This window comes from Humulus lupulus, chromosome 8 (assembly GCF_963169125.1).
Source record: "Humulus lupulus chromosome 8, drHumLupu1.1, whole genome shotgun sequence".
NCBI classification, from domain to species: domain Eukaryota; kingdom Viridiplantae; phylum Streptophyta; class Magnoliopsida; order Rosales; family Cannabaceae; genus Humulus; species Humulus lupulus.
In genome coordinates this window covers 24,059,593-24,076,673 of record NC_084800.1, presented here as the reverse complement: position 1 = coordinate 24,076,673, position 17,081 = coordinate 24,059,593, and positions in this window count along the sequence as shown.

The window sequence follows — 17,081 nt, the reverse complement described above, 5'->3', positions numbered from 1 at the left end:
GCCGAACCTGACTAGTGAGTCACAGCTTCACAGTTGATACTAGCACCTTTGCCAAATCTGACTAATTAGTCAGAGCCATGCACAAGTAAGCAATGCTATCAATATGTATCGATATGTACCGTATGTCATCTATCCAAGAGTAGAACATTCAGCATGCTTACCCAACAACTGTGAGCATAATATTGATCATGCACAAACACAGAGACTCAAGCTCTGACCAATCCCATATTCATCATTCATGGCATGCCCTAATCACATGTTTCTCATGCATCACATGCATCACACTTAATCATCCAGCATGCCTCAATAATAATCATATGCAAATGGGCAAGATTTCCAAGCATTCAATATGCTATCAATGTTTACATTTAAACATCCAACATGCATCAAGAATGACTATGCATGTCACACATGGGGTGCAGTTTTCTTACCTCTGGTCCGAGCGAGAATTAAAACAAGAACGACCCTTGAGAACGATCGATCCCTTAATCCTTTAGCGGTCACCTAGTCATAACCAAATATAATCTCCAATTAATGAAAATCAACAATGATAGGGTTTTGGTCTAAACCCCACTCTCGAGACCTCGAAACATGCCCACACGGTGAGTAGATACGATCCCGGGCCTTAAGGATTGAAACCCCGAGCCAAAAACCCTTAAAAACACTTAAAACAGGGTTCTGAAGAAACAGGGTAGCGCTACAGCGCTGCCCTCCTAGCGCCCCAGCGCTCTACTCAGAACCACAACCGCCCAACCTCCTCTGCAGGTAACGCTGTAGCGCCCTACACTGGGAGCTGTAGCGCTACCTTCAGCCCAGAAATTTCCTCCTTCAATTCTACCATTTCCAACCCAAATCAAAAGCTTCCAAACATCAAATTCAGTCCCAAATGAACCTGAAAACCATCCTCACATGCCCCAAGCATCACAACCCAAAGAATCCTAGCCAAAACACCCATTGAAACTCAACTTTCCAACTCAAAAACCAGCTGGAACTTAACTCAGAAAACAGAGTAAAAGCTATAGTTTTAATGGCTAAAAACTCACCTCAATCTCAGCAACACTCCCTCTTCAATGGTGGAGCACAACCCTAACTTGGCAAAGCTTGGTTCCTTGGCTTAATTCCTCAAAAGAAGCTTGAAAATCCAAAGAGAAATGAAGGAGAAAACCTATCGGGAGAGAAGGAGAAGGATACTCTGTTTTTGCTTCTCTTTTACAGCCTTGATGGTTCATATAAATCCTTTAGGGGAAAATACCTAAATGCCCTTAAACCTAAAATAAAACCTTAACAGCCACCGAGGGCAAAATCGTCCTTTCGCACCTATTTCGTTAATCATGATTAACACTCTCCAATTCTCGCTATTCTCAAACACCAATAATCCATATCCCATTACCCTTTAATTCCCGGTAATGCTCTAATCATTAAAACCACCCCGAGACTCACCCCGAGCCCCGAACTTAAACCCGTTATGACTAGACCGAACACTTGCATCTCATGATCGTCTCATGTCGAAAGGCTCGAACAAATCTCCATAATGATGGGATCTCATTCACAAATCACAAAATGCACACAAATTCACAATTATGCTCTAAACGACCCAAATTGCCAAAACAATTTAATAAACACTTGTGGACCCACATGCATGTATATAACATCATATTATAATATAATCCACATAAACATGCATATAATCATTGAGTAGCATAGTAAATCAATTATGGCCCTCCCGGCCTCCTAATCAAGGTCCAAAACCTTATTAGGAAATTTGGGGCATTACAACATGCATGGCTATTATTGGTGCATGTTGGGTTGTTAAATGTAATGCATATGATGCATGAGAAATATGTGATTAGGACATGCTTTATATACTGAGTATGGTATCGTTCAGAGCTTGAGCCTCTATATTCGTGCATAGTCCTAATTGTACTAGTACATGTTAGGTAAGCATGCTGAATACCTTGTTATGAATATTGGACATGTGATATATGTTTGGTGGCATGGCTTACTTGTGTATGGCACTGACTTACTAGTCAGAATCGACAATGGTGTTAGATCCATCTGTGAAGCTATGATTTACTAGTCAAGTTCACAATGGGTTGAACACTGATTGTGTTTTACTGACCTAAGAGTCAGAAATGGCATAGCGTTGTGAACGCCGAGCCAAATGAAGATTAGATCTAATTGATACCAGCAAGAATGACTCACATGGGGTATTAACGCTGGACCGACCCTAAGGTCGATGAACTTATAAGCGCTTGTCTGGTCTAAGACCAGTTACTATGAGCCAGGGCATATGGCCCCGGTGACTGTTTGTCACATGGCTAGAGAACGCTGTTCCAGGGTTATGACTCTATGGTCATGAGGAAGGTTATGTTGGTGACTATTCACCATACACCTATCCTGATCAGACTTATGAAAGGTTCACTTATCTGTTAAGCCCTGGTGACCTTATCGTCACATGGCTAAAGGGTGCTATTCCCATATTAGAGACCTTTGTTATCTGTTAAGCCCTGGTGATCCTATCATCACATGGCTAAGGGTGCTGTCCCCATATTTGTGACTTTTGTGATAGTCACCTATTTGTTTGGACTGTTGGTCCTGAATAATTAATGCAATCACTGTTGATATTATATTGTTATATTATGTTTTCTTGTTGGCCTTCGACTCACGGGTGCTATGTGGTGCAGGTAAAGGCAAAAGAAAGCTGGATCATCTTTGAGTTGGAGAGCTTAGGTGATGACGTGTACATATGCAGCTGCTCGTCCGCCACGGCCGAGGTTTAAAGAGGAACTAGGGTTAAACCCTGTTTTGCCGCATAAAACGGCCTGTTGTAAATATTTTCTTGTAGTAGACTCTGAAATTATAATTTTGGGATCCCAACATCTATATTAAACGTTCTAGTGAAACGTTACATCTTATCCAAAGTTTTTAATCCCTAAACTGCTAATCATACTTAGTTACACGATTTTGGCCAAATGACTCGATTAGCGAGTTTAGCACTGTTTACAAGGCACACCGTACCGGTCCCTGGAGTTGGGGCGTTACATCAACCGTCCTCGTAAGATCCTTCTATCCTCAGCTTGTAAGTTGACTGCTGATTAGCCCCTTTTTATTCGTTCCTGACTTAGAAACTATCATGCAGCGATTTTCGCGAGGACTGCCAAGTCAGTGACCATTGGGGTTCAATATGAAACCTTGGCGGGGCTCCCCCTAAGTGAAAAAGATTACCGCCAGCTCATGTCTGACGAGACGATGCTAGCGTGTAAGTTGATTTCTCCTGGCCAGACTCTGGCCTTGAGGAGACCGCGGACCATCCCCTCTGCTCGTGAGATGGCGCCCATCCTCGAGGAGGAGGCCGCAGATGAGGATGAGGATGAGGAGGACGAGGTGCCCCTCGTGCGGCGGAAGCGGGCTCTGGAGGTCGCCCAAGAAGTCAATTCAGAGAGGGCCTAGTCTGGGGCAGCAGCCGGCCCCTCCGACCAAGGTAACCCTTATTTATTTAGGGACTTAGATAGGGCCACTGCAGACCTACGGCTTGCTAGGTTTAACCCCAGCCAATCCGTTCATTGCCACCAAAACGACCCAGACCGCGACATCACCCTACTCCAATGCGTCGACCAGCTCGTGCTGTGTTATGACATGAGCCGCCCTAGGGGTACTATAGTTGTAGATAATACCTTGGCCTTTAGGTCGGCCTTTTTCGAGGAGTACGGGACCAATCTTAGGTCGTGGCCCTCCCTCTTGGAGGGTGTAGTAGCTCTGGGTCTCAAGCAGTACGTAGAAGAGTCCAGTCCTGAGGCGGATCCGGACCCATAGCCTACTCTAGCTCGTGAAGTCGTTATCTTAGACTCCCCCACTGAAGCTCCGGGGCCAGAGGTCATGACCATAGATTCCTCCTCTAGCTCGGAGGGTAGGACCCCTTTCAATACATACTTAAGCTCTGTTTTTTTTTTTTTTGCACAAATATTTTTACATGTATATTAATGCTTTGCTGTCTTTGTTTCAACAGAGGAGATGTCGCAGCCTAGGGGAAATGATCTTCGAGCTATGTTCACTGGAGGAAACCCTTCCTCCGGGTCTTCTGGGCCCATGGTGAAGAGGCTCTGGATGGCGAAGAAAGCTATCGGGACTACCTCCAAGTCTCCTGCAAAGGGGAAAAACCAAGCCCCTGCTGCTCTAGAGAAGGTGCCTCCACCCCCTCCTGCAACGGAGAAGATGATGGCTTCTGTCTCTATTCGGGAACCGGAGGCGTCCACTGGGACCTTGGGTGCTTCGATGTAACGCCCCAACTCCAGGGATCGTTACGGTGTGCCTTGTAAACAGTGCTAAACTCACTAATCGAGTCATTTGGCCAAAAACGTGTAACTAAGTATGATTAGCAGTTTAGGGATTAAAAACTTTGGATAAGATGTAATGTTTCACTAAAACGTTTAATATATACATTGGGATCCCAAAATATAATTTTAAAGTCTACTACAAGAAAATATTTACAACAGGCCGTTCTATGCGGAAAAACAGGGTTTAACCTTAGTTCCACTTTAAACCTCGACCGTGGCGGACGAGCAGCTGCTTATGTACACGTCATCACCTAAGTTCTCCAAATCAAGGATGATCCAGCTTCCTTTTGCCTTTACCTGCACCACAAAGCACCCGTGAGCCGAAGCCCAATAAGAAAACACAATATAACATGATGTAATATCAACAATGAACATAATAATCATCCAGGACTCTCAGTCCCAATATAAATAGGTGACAGTTGCAACAGTCACAAAAGTGGGTACAACCCCCTCTAGCCATGGGACGTTAGGGTCACCCGGGCTTAACTGATAAGAGAACCTTTCATAAGTTTGAACAGGATAGGTGTATGGTGAATAGTCACCAACATAACCTTTCCCCATGACCATAGAGTCATAACCTTGGAACAACGTTCCTTAGCCATGTGACAAACAGTCACCGGGGCCATAAGCCCTGGCTTTGATCATCTGGTCTTAGACCAGGCAAGCGCTTATAAGTTCATCGACTTTAGGGTCGGTCCGGCATTAATGCCATAGAGCCATTCAATGCAAGTTCATCGACTTTAGGGTCGGTCCAGCATTAATGCCATAGAGCCATTCAATGCTGATATCGATTAGATCTAATTTTCATTTGGCTCGACGTTCATGACGCTATGCCATTTCTGACACTTAGGTCAGTATCCCTGACTAGTCAGTGCCATACACAAGTAAGCCATGCCACCAAACATATATCACATGTTCAATATCCATAAACAAGGTATTCAACATGCTTACTAAACAAGTACTAGTACAATTAGGATCATGCATAAACACAGAGATTCAAGCTCTGAACGATATCATGCCCAGTAAACAAAGCATTTCCTAATCACATGCTTCTCATGCATCATATGCATAACACTTAACAGTCCAACATGCACCAATAATAGCCATGCATGTCATGTTTAATAATCAACCAACATGCATCAAGAATAGCCATGCATGTCACATAAACACAGGGTGCAGTTTTCTTACCTCAGATTCGAGCTAGAATGATTTAAAGAACGACCCTTGAGAACGATCAACTTTTAGTCCTTTAGCGGTCACCTAGTCACAACCAAATATAGGATATCATCAATAAAAATGATCAACATAGGTTCCCCAAACCAATATCTAGCCTCCGGAACATCAATCCACACTTAACCGGGTAGTAGGATCGACCCTGAGGCCTAAGGCCAACATCCCCAAGTCAAAAACCTATTTCTGGCCAAAACTGCCCTGATGGGCCGCGACTCACCCTAGCCATGTCATGGCTCATCCTCAGACAGAAGCATAATTCTTCCCAAAAACACACACAGGCCGCGACACACCATAGCCAGGTCGCGGCACATTATGCAAACCAGCAAGCCACCAGCTTGCTTCCCCTGCGTTTCTCCTCGAAACCAAACCTTCAAACCAGTCCTAAACCTCAACCTAACACCCAATTCAACCCCCAAACATCATCTATATCAAACCCCCATCAAAACCCAAGTTAAACATCAACTAAATTTCCATTAATTCAAACTTTCCATCAAGAAATCACAAGTTGAAAGTTTAAAACCAAAATAGAGTATGTCATGAAACTAATGGCTGGAACTTACCTCAAACTTGATTTTGAATCCCCTTAAATGGCTGAATCAAGTTCCTAAGCTCCCACCTTTTATCTCCTAGCTTAACTCCTCAATTTGGGCTCTCAAAATTCAAAGGAAGAATGAAGGGAAATCATGTACGGGAGAGAAAGGAGGAGATGAGGATGAAGCTCTGTTTTGTTCTGTTTTCCACAGCCTACTAAACCTCATATAAATCCAAGCTAAATGACCTAAATGCCCCTAGGTCATTTAAGGTTTCTAAAGCCTTCCCGAGGGTAAAACCGTCCTTTCCCGCCTATCTCGTTAATTATAATTAACGCTCTCCAATTCCCGCTATTCTCAATATTCTCAAATACTAATAAATCATATCCCATTACCCTTTAATTCCCGGTAATGTTCTAATCATCGAAATGACCCTGAGACTCACCCCGAGCCCCGAACTTAAACCCGTTATGACTAGACCGAACACTTTACATTTCATGATCGTTGTAGCACCCACATTATTTTGAGATAATATAGCCAATAATCACATGATTGCATTGCATTACATATCATACAATATGTATAATTTGAGCATATGCATATTCTTATAAGTGTTTTCATGTATAAGTATAAAAGTTGTGTATGTGATGTCTATATGTATGCTCAATATTATTAACCTTGTGGCATTTGAGTTGTCTTTTATGGGTGTTTGATGTGCTCAAGATATAAGAAAGTAAGAAAAATATGGACAAGGCATGGAATTAAGTGATGAAAGTGAGATATAGAAGGCAAAATAGGTTAAGTAGTGAAAAAAATAGTACAATGTCGATTACTAGTATTTCGGTGTAAAATTGAGTATTTATGGATTTACCAAATGTGATCGAGGTATGATTAATGTCTCATTGATGATGTAAAAATGGTTTTAGAACCATTAGATCAATTCTTGATGGGAGGTATACATAATCAGTGGTATTGATGCAAAGTCAAAACGAGTTTAGCATAAGTGCGCTACGCTCGATCGGGTAAGCATAACTATTGGGTATGAAGTCATATGGACCTAAGGTTTGGTGTGAGTGTTTTACACATAAGGATAATAGGCCTAGCAGATGATTAAGTCGAAATTATTGAAGTGATAATGTTTTCATAAGTCAAAAGGTGAAATGATGAGATGAAAGGTGTCAAATTTTGATACAATAAGGCTAAATCATTGAAAATAAAGAATTTTCATCAACCTTATCACTTTGCACGACCATTATTCTGAAAAACAGAGAGAAAAGAAAACCAAAAACCATTTCTTGGCTGGTTTGATGAAATTTTAAGGAGATCCAAGTGAAATCAAAGCCAAAGAAGTGGATTAAGCTTAGTTCTAGCCTTTTTATGATATTTCTTGGGGTTTCCAAGTGGTTTGAGGTTTAGAAAAGCTTGAAGAGATTGTTTTCGCTGAAAAGTTGCTCGGTAAGTGAAATTTTGTGTTTTATGAGGTTTTTGGGGTTCTTGGAGTACAAGATGATTTTTGGTTATTTGATTGAGTTTATAAGAGAGTATATATGTTTATAAATGTTTGAATAGATGTGGAAACTCATTTAATTTAGGTGATGATCTAGGAAATTAGAATTTGATCAAAATCGGTATATGATAACTTTATGATGAATTATGTTGGTATTTGGGATATATATGGTTATGGCAGGTTATTTGATGTTGATTATTGGTTGATTTTGATATTTGAGGATAGCTAAAATTAAGGGAAAACTCTGTCAAAATTTCTCCAAATGTCTAAGATAAATCTAATGCTCGATCTAGGTGGTTTAAGGCATGTTTTGGGTATGAAATTTGATATGATGTTTTATGGGTATTTTTTTAATGAGAGTTCAATGTATTATTGCCATCATTATGATGAGAAATCCATGCCATTGTCAGGATAAGCACATCAATACATAAGACACCACTTGTTACACGGTGAATTATATTTTGGACAGAAGGTAAGTAAAGTACTCAACTGCAACACAAGAATTACATGTTATGTGAAAGTATGCATTATATGAATATTTTGTGAGTAAGTGGTGTTAACATACATTGACACTTCATCATAAATTTGTATGCATGGCATAATAGTGATATGGTAAATTATTATATGATATAAGACCATGCATGATATTATGATGATTATTTATATGATGCCTTTGCAAGTTTTGTGCAACATAAAAGAAAGTTGTAATAAGAAGTTTAAGTTCAGTGCCACTGTTTTGAAAAGGCAAATGAAAGTGTTAATAAGTGTAAACGGAGGCCTATAGTAGGCTTATAGTGGCTGCCCAATAATTTGGGCTAGGTTTTAGTGAACCAATTATATTGTTTGCCATGTTTCCGTTTTTATTTCTCCTCCATATGAGTTATTGTTATATTTATTGACACCACAGTGTGTGGCCGCCTTAACTCTTGAGCTCGAAAGGGCAACGATGGAATAAGGTTTTTAATGTGCCCTACTGTGGTGATATCTAGCCGGAGGAGAACCCATGGGATTTTATATTGTATGTGTAACAAGCCCTGTAGGCATTGACCAATTCAAACAGTGTGCACAATATTAAGGGGCCCAGAATTTAAAAAGAAGTTGTGTATGTCCATTGATATTGGGTAATCATTAGCATTGCATGCATTACTTTTCTTACTGAGCTTTAGGCTCACAGTTGTCTTGTGTTGCAGGTAGAGAAAGAAATATGTGAATGACATGAGGAAAACTGAAGCATGGTCCTGACCCTGATTTGTACATATGAATACATCGACCTTTTGTGGGTTATTTCAGTTATAAGTGAGATGTTTGTAATAGAGTGTGAAGTTATGTTTTGAAAATAAATTGGGTTATTTAATACTTATGTATAATATGTTTGAGACACACTTTATGTTTAATGTAAATAATGTGAAATAAGTTTTCAAGTTAAAAAAAAAAATGTCCAGACTTCCGCAGTAATAAATTATGATATAGTTTTAAAACGTAACACCTCAAATATGGTTTTAACTAAAATAAGTGAGGGTGTTACAATCGTCTCACGCCAAATAGCTCGAACCAATCCACCTTATAATGTGGCTATATGAATTAATCACAACCATGCACCCAAGATACACAATTACGCCCACAACGACCAAATTATCAAAATACCCTTATAATAATAAATACTCCCATATGCATGCATTTACCATCATATAATAATATAATTCACATGAACATGCATATGATCATTAAATAGCATCATAATTCAATTATGGCCCTCCCGGCCTCCTAATCAAGGTCCTAACCCTTATTAGGAAATTCGGGGCATTACATCCGACCCCCGGTGTTCGCGTCCCGGTCAACCCCTAGGCCTTGGATAAAGTCCCCGAGGTCTTTAGGGGGACGGTCTATGAAACCGCGACCTACATGGTGGATCATTGCTACAATGCCACCTCGAGGGATCTGCGGGAGATCGAGACAAGGAGCCCCGAGAATGTGATGGAGTCTTCATTGGGGATGAACCTCACGGTAAGTTGGCTTTGCCACTGGTACTCCATGTTTGTTTGTATTATTATATATTTTTTTTCTAAGGCACTTTCCTTATTATCTTTTGGTCTTGCAGGCGGCTTTGGCCCTCCACCGGAGTATATCTCGGTCCCGGGCCAGGATCGAGGAGAACAGGGGCGAGCACCGGGCTGCTCAGGTTGCCCTCGCATCTGCTCAACAACAGGAAAGGGATGCCAAGGCGTCTCTGGCAACTGCCCGGGAAAATGAGAGGGTTGTGCAGGCCGCTTTGGTTGCTGCGCAGACCGAGCTGGAGGCATCTCAGACCAAGCTACAGGAGGCTGAGGCCACCAAGGTCGCCCTAGATGCTGCAAAGATCGAGCTCGAGGAGGCCAAGGCTGCCCGGGCCGCACTAGACGTCGCAAAGGTCGAGGCCAAGGAGGCCAAGGCTACTCTGGCGGTGGAGAGGGCAGCTTCCAGCTCCTCCATGGAGGCTATGCTGTACCACTGCTGGGTCTTTAACCCGGATGGTGACTTCTCCTTCCTGGGGCCAGACGTGTGGGAGTCCTTCTTGGAGAAGTTCAAAGCTCGCCTTCAACAAGAGGCGCCGTCCAAGACCGGGGAGACTTCCACTGCCACCAAGCCGGATGGCGAGGGGGTAACCTCATCAGAGCGGCCTGGCGGGGCTTAGGATTTTTCTCCTTTCCTTTTATCTTTTTTTTTTGTAATTTTATCTTATGAGGTTTTTTAACCTCGAGACAATTGATTTCCTCAATTTTATTTCAATTGATTTACATATTTTTGCCCTTACTTTATTTCTATTCTATGCATTTGGTAATAATCTTAGTTTTTGTTGGTGTTGTGATTGACATCTTATGCTTTTCTAAGAAAAACATCTGTTAATCAACTTGAACCAACTTCTAAGACTTAAGTCCTGGTTGTATCCTGGACATTAATTTAAAAACTTAGTTCGTGTTAATCCTTTATCGGTATCTCGTGCTTTTTATGAAAAACATCGATCAACCAATTTGAACTAACTTCTAAGTTTTAGGACCTGGTTGAATCCAGGACATTAATTTGAAAATTAGTTCGTGTTAATCCTTTATCGATATCTCGTGCTTTTTAAGAAAAACATCGATCAATCAATTTGAATTAACTTCTAAGTTTTTAGGACGACCTGGTTATATCCAGGATACAACTTAGTTTGCATTAATCCTTTATCGATATCTCGTGCTTTTTAAGAAAAACATCGATCAATCAATTTGAATTAACTTCTAAGTTTTTAGGTCGACCTAGTTATATCCAGGATACAACTTAGTTCGCGTTAATTCTTTATCGTTATCTCGTGCTTTTTAAAAAAAACATCGATCAATCAATTTGAATTAACTTCTAAGTTTTTAGGCCGACCTGGTTATATCCAGGATACAACTTATTTCGCGTTAATCATTTATCGATATCTTGTGCTTTTTAAGAAAAACATCGATCAATCAATTTGAATTAACTTCTAAGTTTTTTGGACGACCTGGTTATATCCAGTACATATGCCCCCCCAAGTAATTAGGAAAGGGTCTTTCATGGTTACTTGACATTACATCCACAAATATACACAATAATGTAAAAAGATTTAATTCTCATTACTTAATAAACAAAAGATGGCTTTTCTGATTAAGCCTTAAAAAGGTATCATTGATAATATTTCTTCAAATGGATAGCGTTCCAAGCTCGCGGGACTGCTTCTCCATTTAGCCGAGCTAACTTGTAGGTTCCTTCTTTAATGACCTCAGTTATTTGGTAGGGCCCTTCCCAGTTCGGTCCCAATACTCCGTCTTTGGGATCCTTACTGGCTAAGAAGACTATTCTGAGGACCAGGTCACCAACGCTAAAGGCGCATTTTCTGACCTTTGAGTTGAAATAATGAGTGATCTTTTGCTGATAATGCGCGAGCTGTAGCTGTGAGTCTTCTCGTCTTTCGTCAATCAGGTTGAGGGACGCACAGAGCAATTCGTCATTGTGGTCTTGGTCAAATGCCTGGACTCTATGCAAGGCTATCTTTACTTCAACAGGAAGGACTGCCTCACTCCCGAAAGCCAGGGAGAAAGGAGTATGACCCGTCGGGGTTCGATGCGAGGTCCGGTATGCCCATAGTACCTGGGGGAGCTGTTCTGGCCAGACTCCCTTGGCTTTGTCTAGTTTTTTCTTAATGCTTGTCTTTGGCGTCTTATTGACGGCCTCGACCTGCCCATTGGCCTGGGGGTAGGCCACGAAGGAGAAGCTCTTAACAATGCCGTGCCTCTCACAGAATTCGGTGAAGAGGTCTCTATCGAACTGCGTCCCATTATCCGATACGATCTTCTTTGGCAGCCCGAATCAGCAGATAATGCTCTTGACCACGAAGTCGATGACTTTTTTTGAAGTGATTGTTGCTAGGGGCTCCGCTTCTGCCCACTTGGTGAAGTAGTCGATAGTCACCACCGCGTAATGAACTCCTCCGTTTCCAGTAGGGAGGGCGCCAACCAAGTCAATCCCCCAGACCGCGAATGGCCACGGGGACGAGATCATCCTCAGCTCAACTGGGGGAGCTCGGGCAACTGTGGAAAATCGCTGGCACTTGTCACATTTTTTGACATAGGAAATCGAGTCCTTTGACAAAGCAGGCCAATAATATCCTTGCCTTAATATCTTCAGGGCCAGGCTTTGCCCCCCAGTGTGATCTCTGCAGAAACCCTCATGCACCTCCTGCAAAATGGTCTTCGCCTCGCCTGGCAGGACACACTGTAGGACAAGTAAAGAGTGCCCACGCCGGTATAATATCCCATCTATCACTGTATACCTTGGAGCCTGGTAAAGTACCCGCCTTGCATCATTTCGCTCTTCGGGTAACTTTCCTGCTGTGAGATACTCGAGGATGGGGGTCATCCAGGTTGGTCTGGCGTTGATCATCTCGACCTCCGCCCCGACTTCCTCTATGCTTGGTTTCTCCAAGAACTCTACCGGCACTAACCCCAAAGTCTCCGTCTCTCCAGAGGTAGCGAGCTTTGCCACGGTGTCTGCATTGGCATTCTGCTCCCGAGGTATCTGCTCGATTGAGCCACGCTCAAATGCAGATAGCTCACTTTTTACCTTGGCTAGGTAAGCAGCCATCTTGGTTCCCCGTGCTTGGTATTCCCCTAGCACTTGGTTTACCACGAGCTGGGAATCGTTGTAACACTGGACGGAGCTGGCCTTCAGCTCCTGGGCCACCCTTAGCCCGGCCAGTAAAGCTTTGTATTCAGCCTCGTTGTTGGACGCCTTGAATTCGAATCGCAACGCCGAGTGGAATCGATGTCCTTCTGGGGATATCAATATGATTCCAGCCCCGGAGCCGTTCTCGTTAGACGAGCCATCTACGAAGACCTTCCATGAGGCCTGGGGTAAGGAGGCCTGGGCTAAGGAGGCCTGGGTTGACTCTTCTACAGGATCTTCTCGGAATACCGTGCACTCTGCCACAAAATCAGTTAGGGCCTAGTTTTTTATTGCAGTTCGCGGTATGTACAAAATCTCAAATTGGTTGAGTTCAATAGCCCACTTCAGCAGACGTCCCGATGCTTCAGGTTTTTGCAAAACCTGCCTTAAAGGCTGATCGATTATGACATGTATTGAGTGGGACTGAAAATACGGCCTGAGCTTCCGAGAGGCCGTAATAAGACAGAAATCCACCTTCTCCATCAACGGATACCGGGACTCAGCTCCGAGAAGCCTCCTACTGATGTAATAGACTGGCTTCTGAGACCGGTATTCTTCTCGGACTAATACGGCGCTAGCTGCATCCTCCGTGACAGCAAGGTAAAGGAAAAGAGGCTCTCCTGCCGTTGGTTTGGATAATACGGGTGGCTCGGCTAAATGTGCTTTCAGGTCGAGGAAGGCACGTTCACATTCCTCGATCCACTCGAATTTCTTATTCCCCCGGAGCAGGTTGTAGAATGGCAGACACTTGTCGGTAGATTTAGAAATAAACCGGTTAAGGGCCGCCACCCTTCCTGTCAAACTTTGAACGTCCTTTCGCGACTGGGGTGAAGGCATCTCGAGTAGTGACCTGATCTTATCGGGGTTTGCTTCGATTCCCCTAGTATTAACAATGAAACCCAGGAATTTTCCAGATGCGACCCCGAAAGTACATTTTTGCGGGTTAAGCCTCATGCCATATTCTCTCAGTATCTTAAAGCATTCCTCCAGATCGAAAACATGGTTATCGGCAGTCTTCGACTTGACCAGCATGTCGTCAACATACACTTCCATGTTCTTCCCGATCTGGTTGGCAAACATCCTATTTACCAACCTTTGGTATGTAGCTCCGGCGTTCTTCAGCCCAAAGGGCATGACCTTGTAACAATAAATGTTAGTCGAGGTCATGAAGCTAGTGTGTTCCTGGTCTGCTGAATTCATGGCAATCTGATTATAGCCCGAGTATGCATCCATAACGAACATAAGCTCGTGCCCCGTCGTGGCGTATACCAATTGGTCAATCCTTGGCAAGGGGAAGCAGTCTTTGGGGCAGGCTTTGTTCAGATCGGAGAAGTCGATGTAGGTCCACCATTTCTCGTTGGGCTTTGGGACCAACACAGGATTGGCGACCCAGATTGGGAACTTCGCCTCGCGGATAAAGCCACACTTTAAGAGCCGGGCTACTTCTTCTTCTAGGGCCTCAACTCGGGTCGTTCCTAGGCGCCTTTATTTATGGGATTTCGCAGGCACGCTTTTATCCAAGTGGAGGGTGTGCATGATTAATCTCGGACTGATCCCCACCATGTCTTCATGAGACCATGCGAACACGTCCAGGTTCTCGTGCAGAAACTTAATCAGCTCCGACTTCCTTTCGCCACATAGATTTTTCCCGAGCTTTACCATCCGCGAGGGATTTCGTGGATCGATGTTTACCTCCTCGAGCTCTTCAATGGCTTGGAGCTTGGATCTATCCTCGCCTACTCTAGGGTCGATATCATTATTTAGGATGATATCCTCCCCTTTGGCGCTCTGAGGTTTTTTAATCTCAAGATTAGGCACAAGTTCCTGAGATTCCTCACTTCCGCCCTAGACGGTCATCGTTACCTGCCCGGGTTTTGATCTTCCCTTCATAGAAATGTTGTAGCATTCCCTGACAGCGAGTTGGTCACCTTGGACCGTGCATATCCCCGAGGAAGAGGGGAATTTCAATGCGAGGTGGCAGATGGAGGTAATGGATTCAAACGCTATGAGTTTAGGTCGACCCAAAATGGCATTGTATGCGGCGGGACAATCGATGACCACAAACTCGAGGAGTTTTGAGACTGTCCGAGGTCCCTCTCCCAAGGTGATCACCAGCTCGATCGTTCCTATTGCCGCCGATCCTTCTCCAGAGAATCTGTATAGCATCATGGAGGTGGCTTTCAGCTCGGTGACAGATAAACCCATATTTTCCAGCGTGGACCGGAACAGTAGGTTTACCAAGCTCCCATTATCGACCAGTACTCTCCTGACCCTTCGGTTGGCAAGCTGAACGGCTACGACCAGAGGGTTGTTGTGAGGGAACTAGACGTGGCTGGCATCTTCCTCGGTGAATATGATTGGTTGCCTCTCTAATCGCTGTTGTTTGGGTAGATGCTGCTCAGGGACAAACTCCACTCCATTATGAGACTTAAGTTCGTTGACGTATCTCTTTTAGGCACCCCTGCTCGTGCCAGCCAGATGGGGAACTCCGGAGATCGTGGAGATCTCTCCTCCTATCACGGGAGGAGGGACGTCCTGATCTACCCGAGGCCCGGGCTGACTGATCGGGACTTCCAGAGCTGGATGGCCGGTGGGAACTCTATTCCACGCATACTGAGCCAAGGGTCCGACTCTGATGAGAGTTTCGATCTCATCCTCCAGGTGCCTACAATCATCGGTGTTGTCGCCAATGTCGTTGTGGAATCGACAAAACTTAGAGGGGTCTCGCTTACCCTTCTGGTGCTTCAACGGTTCCGGCTTCTTCCAGGGGAGGCGAGCAAAGTTTGCTGGGAAAATGTTCTCCCTAGTGTGGGTGAGCTCGGTATAAGTCGCATAGACCGACTTAAATTTTTCTACGGACTTGTTCTTCTTTGGGCCGTGCTGGCCGCCCTCGCTGCTCCCTTTTCTCTTGCCTCCACCAAACTGGTTATTCTATGTAACAGTTTGTGTCGCTGTCACGACCTCCGTTCCCACTCTAGCGGGCTGTTCAGGGATCTGGCTGGTTCCCGCGGTTGATGCTCGCGCCTCCTCCAGGTTGATCCATCCCTGGGCCCTATTTAGGAATTCATTTACGGTACTGACTCCCTTTCTCTGTATCTCTTCCCAGAGTCCGCCTCCGAAGAGGATCCCAGTCCTCAAGGCCATGAGCTTGGAGCTGTCATCTGTGTCTCTGGCCCGAGTAGTGACGTTCGCAAATCTTCTCAGGTAAGCCTTCAGAGGCTCGTCGGGCTGCTACCTTACGTTCGCCAGGGTGTCGGCCTTGACGCGGGCGGCCTGAAAATCTCGGAAGGCCCTCTTAAAGTCAGCAGAGAAGGTTTCCACGAGCTGATTGATTACTTTTTACTTTGTTTGAACCATTGCCTGGCCGGTCCAGTCAAGGTGGAAGGAAATATTAAACATTTCAGCTCGGGACCAATGTTGTGGGCCATCATCAAGGTATTGAATGTAACGCCCCGAATTTGCTAATCGGGCTTAGGGCCTTGATTAGTGTGCCTGGAGGGCAATAAATGATTTACTATGCTTTAATGTGTTAATGAGTGAATTAATGTGAATATATGATAGTGATGCATGTTTAGTGACTGAAATGTGCATGTGGGCCCCGTCTGGATTTTAGGGTCATGAATGTGATATATGTTATACATATGTGAAATGTCTGTGCAGCACGATCCGAGACAGTCCTGGGGAGCGGTTAGCCAGAGAGTCACAACGGGGTTGAGATTCCGACTCGGGGCGAGCCGAGGGGTAATTTGGGTATTAAGTGTTATGGGATTATCGGGACATCAAAATAAATATTTGGAGATATATCTGAAGATAGAATGTCTAGGCGAGAATATTAGGGAAATTTACCATTTTGCCCTCGGGGATATTTTGGTACCCCAAGCTTTGAGGTAACCACATAGATTAAGTCAAATAAAACAAAAAGAGGAATTATTTAGAAACTCTAGGAACCGACTTATACTTCTTTTCTCAGCCAAGGATAACTGTAACGCCCTGGATAACCAAGACCGTTACACTGTGTGTTTATAAGGTGCCAGACTTGCTAATCAAGTTATTTAAGTAAAATCGTGTTACCGAAACAGTGGAGGAACTAGGGTTAAAAGTGTTTTGGTCTCAAAAGTTATATTTTCATTACTAAGCATTGTTTATTTACATGGGATCCCAAAAATGACAGTTTAAAAGCCATTTACAAAAGTTACAAAGTTTAAATACACTGACTGGCCATACTAAGGCAAGAACGAGCAGTTAGGTAGTCCCTGTCCTGGTCCACTTCTCGAT